Source organism: Alexandromys fortis, unplaced genomic scaffold, assembly GCF_014885135.2.
Source record: "Alexandromys fortis isolate MF-2015 unplaced genomic scaffold, M_Fortis_MF-2015_v1.1 scaffold_87, whole genome shotgun sequence".
In the NCBI taxonomy this organism is placed as follows: Eukaryota; Metazoa; Chordata; class Mammalia; order Rodentia; family Cricetidae; genus Alexandromys; species Alexandromys fortis.
In genome coordinates, this window is record NW_026067971.1 from 8,179,153 (window position 1) to 8,186,299 (window position 7,147).

Below are 7,147 nucleotides of genomic sequence, written 5' to 3' on the forward strand. Positions count from 1 at the left end.
GCTGCCTGTGCTTGGTGTCCAGGGTTACTTCTCTGGCCCCATAATCCTCAGCTAGGACCAGGCCCAGGGGCCTAAGGTAAGGTAAAGAGAGCACCCTGTGCCCACTAGGAATTGGGGTTCCAAAGGTCCTCTGAAGACCGGGAGTTGTGGAACCCTAGTTCTTCCTGGGACCTTACTGATAAGAGGGCTGAGCAAGTTCCTGATTGGTTTCTTTGTTGTCAATGGAGAGCCTACAGGAGGCTCCGGACCAGACGACTTAACACCTCCTCATGGTGCACACAGGCAACTCTACCCTGTGACTTCAGGTCATCCTTTTAGACTGCCTACAGTCCCAGTGCTGCTGGGTTTGGATACTGGCCCTGTCACTTGTCTAGAGGATGGGAGAGACATAGGTGATCCTATTCTCTACTGGATGAGCCAACCACTTTCTTCAGGCAAGGCGTTTCCTTTAGAGATCTCTACTCTGGAGTTTGTCTGGTGTGGAACAAGGTAGCACATTACACTAGGCTCAGAGGCCAGCACAGAAGCCTAAGAATTGTAGCCCTGGGTGATCCAGGGGACCAGGATCCCCTGTGTGTCTAGAACACTCTGATCTGCACTTAGAGCTCCTGTCCCAACCCCATAGCTCCTCCCCTTGCTGCTCCTCTCAGGGGAGACCGATAGATGACCCCATCAACTGCCTTAATCTGCCCAGGTGAACACTGGGTGAGCTTTTTGTGGGAAAAGTAAGATGACCACCAATATCTGCATGTTTCCCTGCCTAGGGAGGCCTAATATCCAGAAATGAGATCTCAGCCTAGGCCAGCAGTTGCCTTAAGTATGAGTAGTGAGAGGGGCCTGAGGCTCTCATGTCCCAAAGCAGCTGCCCCCATAGCTCCCACTCTTTGCTGCAGCAGCCCTCAGGCATGTGGCCTTGGGCCATCAGGTGGTGACAGCTGCCAACAGCTGGCAAAAGAGGCAGTGGGACGTCTGAGTTTTAGGGCTGTGTTCTGGCTGGGCTGGAGCTCCCTTCAGCTGCATGGGAGCTAGTGAATTCCATGCAGGGACTTGAATTATCTCTGAAACATTTCTCCCTCCCCATACAATGTTAGCATGTAGAGCTTCTGCTAACAGGGCCCATAAGGAAAATTGTAGCAGCAGTGCTAGGGTTGGAGACTTTGTGAGGCTCAACTGTGTCCAGGGTCTGAAGATCTTGGGACTGTCAGAGAGCCAACTAAAGAATCACAGACAGAAAGCTGGAGTTCTGGGACATTGTGGGATTACCAGGCAGGTCTCTGTGAGACTGGAGAGGTAGAGGGAGAGTACCTGGACGGTTGTCCAAGGAACTCATTTTTCTGGGGACATAGGCTCCTGTCTCTCTACTCCCACCAACCCCTCTCCAGGTTATCTTAGCAGCCAGTTCAAGGAACCTTTATCCCGCTCCTTTCCAAGATCCTCCAACTTTCTTAGCAAAGGGTGGAGGGCTGTATGTCCAGGGGGACAACCTGGCCTTAGTGGGGGATCCAGTAATCCTGTTGGGCAGGTTTTTTTAAGGCTAGATGCCAGCCTTCATGAGAACCCAGGCCACATAGGGTCCAGTATCTGACCCTTCAGTGAGGTTATGTCCAATCATGAACCTGGGATTTGTCTGCTGTTCTGAAGCCTGGGTATGATCTCAGCTCTGACCCTCCAACAGGTGGCTCGAGGGGGCATGGCCTCTAGAACCCCATTGTTCTTGGTCTGGATTTGCTAGTGCCCAGGGCTAGCACTCCTGACTGGGTGCACGGACCAGGTGCTCTGGGACTAGGGAGATCCTCTACTGTGAAACCCCAGGAAGCCACCAAGTATCTCAGTGCACTCTTAATAGGACAGAAGCTGGCAGAAGCCAGCGGTGGACACACAGAGGTAACACACAGACCTGCTTAAGAGAAGTTCCTTGTCCATTTACAGCTTTTTCTTCTACTTTTCCCTCTTTCTCCCAAAAGCTCTCCTTCATTTCTCCTTTTGGAACTTCTCCAAGACGGGTGGCACCCGCCTCACTCATAGACTACTAAAACCCTCTTACAGAAGTAGCCAAAGTAACAACAGTCGAGCAAGAGCAGCCACAGGAGGGTCAGTGCTCAAGGCACAGGTGGTGGGAACATGACTCCAAGGTTGACCCTCAGGTAAGGCCTAGATCCTCCAAAGGTCAGAAGTGAGCATCAAATTAGCACCCTACCACCGTGGTGCATGTGCCTATGCCATTGGTGCTCCTGCTTCCTGGTATGGGGCTGGGTGTACTGAACCCAACCCTATATCTGGACATAGACAGACTGGGCTGCTCACAGGAGCTTTTTGCTCCTACTTTCCCTAATCTCTGTGCAGCCATTCCTATTCCCAATTCAGATACATCCCCAAGTTATTCTCTACCCAGCAAGTGGCTGAACTGGGGACCTATTGGAGTAAGAGGAGGCCTCTGCATCATGAATTCTAGACCCACACTGACTGGGTGTGTGGTGGGATCATTTGTGTAGCTGTGGGTACTTTGCCCCACTGGGAGGAAAGACTTGGCCTTGTTTGGCTCTGCAGAGTCTCCCAGGGCCAACACTGAGCACAGGGCACTCCCAAATCCTCATGCCAGGGATCTCTGGCTGTGAAGTAGAGGTTCTTGCTCCTGATTCAGCAGGGTAGAAGGGCTGGGGGAAGATTGCAGAATATAGAGGGTCCCAGTGAGTTGGGGGCTGGGCTAGTTGTCATTGGCATAGGTGGGGACAGAAAGTTGTTGTACAGGGGTAGACATTGGAAAGGCTAGGCAACCCAACCACTATCTTGGACTTCTGGAGGTGCTTGGGGCTGGTGTTTCCTGAAGCCCTGTTTTTGGAGCCCACGAGAATTGACCAGGGGAACCCTAGTTGGCTGGAAGCACAGCTCTTACCTATAAGCCCCTGTAGAGGCAGTGGCTGTGCTGAGGAGCCTCTCAGGCCCAGGGCCAGTATACAGGCCTGAAGGAGGCACAATCCACCCTTTGTTTCCAAGGCAGCCGAGCCTTCCAGCCAAGAGGAAATGAGAGGAGCAGCAGCCAGCAGTCCTTGCCAGCCTGCCTGGGCCTGGCCGCCAGAGCCCGGCCCAGCCCAGGAGCTGCAGGGCCCTGCTATGGGGAGGGGCAATTCATCGTCCACGTCTCTGCTCAGTTCGACCCTAGCTGGCATACCTGTGAGGCAGTGGAACCTGAGGGAGCCTCAAGGATTCTGAGACACGCATACAAAGGGTAGAGAATCTGGAAGGGCAAGACTGGCCTAAGAAGGTTGTGCCCAGGCCCCAGGCAAACACTCCTGAAGAGCCCTTTATTGGAAACCCGGGGGAAGGGTCCCAACTGCGTGGTTCCAGCTCCTCACCAGCCTGTAACTTACTCTCACAGCCCAGGGGCATTTTGGGGGGCTTGGTCTCTTGAACCTGCAAGACATATGATCTGGACTCCTGTTTTGCATGTTCCATGTGTGCTATGGCCAGGTCTGGTATATGGGTCCTCACAAATCCTGTCCTTTGAATTGAAGACATCCCTCTCACTATGACCTCCAGCCTCCCATCCCACGTTCTTGCTAGAGAGTGGTAGAAACCAGTCAAGGGTCTATAGGATTAGGTGCCCTAACCCACATGTGGCTTGGTCAGATGGACAACACGGCTGAATTCACATAATGGTCTCTTGGGCCCCATAGTGCTAAGGTTGTTCACTGAAACCCCTCATCCCCCGCCCCACCAGCAGGGTCTCAGACAACAGCTAGGCAGCCAGATGTCATCTGCTATTTCCTATTCTGTGGCACCCTCCAGCTTGGCTGGCTTAGGGCTGAAAACAGAGCTCTGAAGACCTGTCTTAGCTCCATGCTTATATCCTTGGTTCAGCTCTTTATCCAGCTGACCCTGCCTTTGATCCTGACAGGCACAGATCTTCATCAGGGCCCAGAAACCCTAGGGGACCAGTGTCACCTAGAATATAAAAGGTTCTCATGTCACTAGCCTCGGAAACTTAAACCTCAACCTTTGTGACAGATCCTCTGGAAGGTCCTGGGACCTGAAGCTCATCTAGAAGTATGAGGGGCCTGAAAAGCTACTCTTGAGGTCCAGGGGTCATCACCTTCCCCAGAAGTCTTGGGTTCAGCTGTATGGTTGAGTGCTTGCACCCAGGACTGCATTACATGGGCTTGAGTGGAGCTCCTGTGGGATCCTGTCTCGGGAGCAGGAGGATGGCCAGTGACTAGGCCCTTTGAACCAGCATGTTGCCTATGTTAGGAGTAGGGAATGGTTTCTCTATTATTTGGGGCCTTGTACATCCACCTATAGGAGAGGAAAAGTGTACCCAAGCTTGAATACCATAAGCCCTTAGGCATGTCTGTGCACTTGCATGTGCATGTGCTAATCCTGCCGATCATTAGTCATCAGGGACCTCTCAGACTCACCCACAGCTCTGTAGCCTTGGACTGTGGTGCCAGCAACTGCTAAGAAGGCAAAAACTCAGTCTAGGGGTAGGATAGGGCAGTAGCTCCCTGATCTGTGAAGGGGTTCACCTTCACTTTTGGTAGATTCCAAGTATATCTGGTACTATCTTGGTTCCCCAAGTGGCCAGCATCTTCCTGGCTATTTTCCACCCCATTTTTGGTGTATCCATCACATGGAGAAGTTCTTGGAGCTCTGAACACCCTGAATTCCTATAATATGCTACACATCACTAGCCCAATGCCTGAATTCTGCTAATCAGTAGCAAGTCACTAAGGTATGGTTGACTTCTAGTGCTTTCATTGGGGCTTAGTCCACCCTCTGTCTAAGAATCTCAGAGCTCGCTCAGGAAGCCTGCCAGAGCAAAACTTGGTTGGCCAGGAACACAGGCCCAGGACTGCCTGACACTGAGGCTGATAGTCCCCTAGCCTGGTAGACAGGTTCAGGGTGCTGCAGTCAGAATAAAGGGACATGTCACATTGTATGAGAGCTTCAAGGCAGGCACCAGGGACCCCCCTATAGCTCCTGGTCTGACAAGGCTGTGAAGAATAACTGGAGGGCTACATGTGACAGGCAATACTTGGCTTTCTTTCCAGGAACAGTCTTGCCATATACAGGACATAAAACTTGCTGAAAAGATCCTACTGGGTGGCATGGGTAACTTCCCCAACAAGGGTACTTGCCAGCCCCTATAGAAGACTCTATATACATAGTAACTCCATAGTGGACATTAGGTACCTGCTGGCTGGGTGGCTCTAAGTTCTGAATTATTTATGGATGCTGCATCCGCAACATACAAGCATGGCTGGGCTTGGAAAGAGAAAAGTCCTCAAGGCTGTCTCTCTAGGGATTCAGAGGTCTCATTCTCCCAGTGACCAGGGGTATGTCAGTCCTGAAGGTTAAAGTTCAGAAACAGCATCCCAAGCTGGGCAGGGCCCACATCTGAGTGTAAAAACAGACCCTTGCCCTGGGTTTCTGGGAGCCTTTGACTATGGTGGGGATCACTTCTTTCTTTGGAGTATAAATTTCTAAAGTGAATATTGCTCAGATGAGGAGCCCTAGGTCAGCATAGGGCTTAGCGGAGAAAGCTGGGAGTCAGAAAGGCTGACCCCACCCTGCACCACCCAAAGATCTTTAATATTCTGCTGGATGCAAGCAGCTGAAGCTTCAAAGGGCCACCATGTACTCAGTTCCCTCCACAAACATGGCGAGCACCTTCTGTCTTCTAGAAGTTTGGCTGCAGGAGGGCTGCAGAACCAACAGCTTTTTGTCTTGAGCCATGGCAAGGTCGGGTGGCTGCTTTCAGGACAAGTAGCCACAGGTTTGTCAGCCTGGTGGATGCAGACTTCTGCCCCCGCAGGAGATCTCAGAGCTGAGGGAGCGTGCGCAGGACAAAAGCTTGTTCCTGCCAAGTTGCAGCACTGCTGGGGCCAGGCCCCACTGCCGCACACCTCTGCTTCCCACTGGAAGCCTAGCCATTTGGAGCTATACTGCTCATGGTGTTAGTCTCAACAGGGCCTTCAGTTTCTTCTCCTTGGCAGGCACCTCACCTCCCCCTCTGAAGATGAACTCTGTGTTCCTGTCTGGGTGGAAAGAGCTGGTTTATTCTGGCCCCTGTAAGGGTCACTAGCTTCAGGTGTTGGAGGCATCTCTTGGTGAATCAGCACAAACTGCTTTGGGCTGTTGCTTCAGTTTCCACTGGAAAATAGCCCCCTGGAGTGCTGGCTCCAGGCTATGCAACAGTTGCCACTGTTCTGAGTAATCCTAGGCAGACATGGCCTCTTCTGCTGGACCTGTCCAGGGGGGAAGACAGCCTTTGGCTTATGAGGGACGAGAGAGGCAGCCACTCAGAGTCCTCTGTCTTAGAAACTCACCAATGTGTCCTAGAGTAGGCAGCAACACAAGTAGCTTCATAGTCAGGTCAGGAGTCCACCCCCAAAGTAAGCCTCACCAGGCCCAAAATCTTCCAGGTATCATTCTATGTGCCCAAGAAGCCATATGCCCATACACATGAGTCTGTATATAAGTGGGTGTGTGCATTAGTGTGCACCTGCATAGGCAAGTGTGCTCAATGTGTATTAACTCTACAGTGTAGGGTCAGAACAGAGCTCAGAATCTCCCAGTACTTTTGCAATCATGGGGAGACCTGGTTTCTGGAGAGAATGTACCATGAGGACTCATGAATGGGTTACATTGGGTAGCAAAGGGCAGGCTCCCTGTTTCCTAGTGTCCCTTAAAGAGGATCCCAAGGGTGAGCCAAACAGCTTCCTGTTGGGCTGAGGCTTCTTGAGCCTTTAGGCACTTACATGTCAAGCCAGGTCCCTCTTCTGCCAGGGTTCAGGGCCTGTGTCCATCCACCCAACCCGAACCTCCTGCCCTGGCCTGTTTTCTTTGGAAGGCAGAGGATGTTCTTTGGTGCAGTATGGTTGATACACCAAGCTACAAAAGGACCCACTGGGTAAACTGGAGGTCTCAGCCCCTGAGTAGGCTGGACCCTCAGGAGTACAGGAGGATCCAGGGACAAGAGTCATGCTCTTCCTACTCAAAAGTCCTGGTACCTGCGGAGGACCACAGGCTAAGAGCTCTGGGAGCTGAGGTAGAGTTTCTTGAGTAGCACCTGGTAAAATGCTTGCTCTGCAAGAATGAAGAATGGATTTGACCTCAACACCCACACAAAAGAAGATGAAGCTTGTAATCC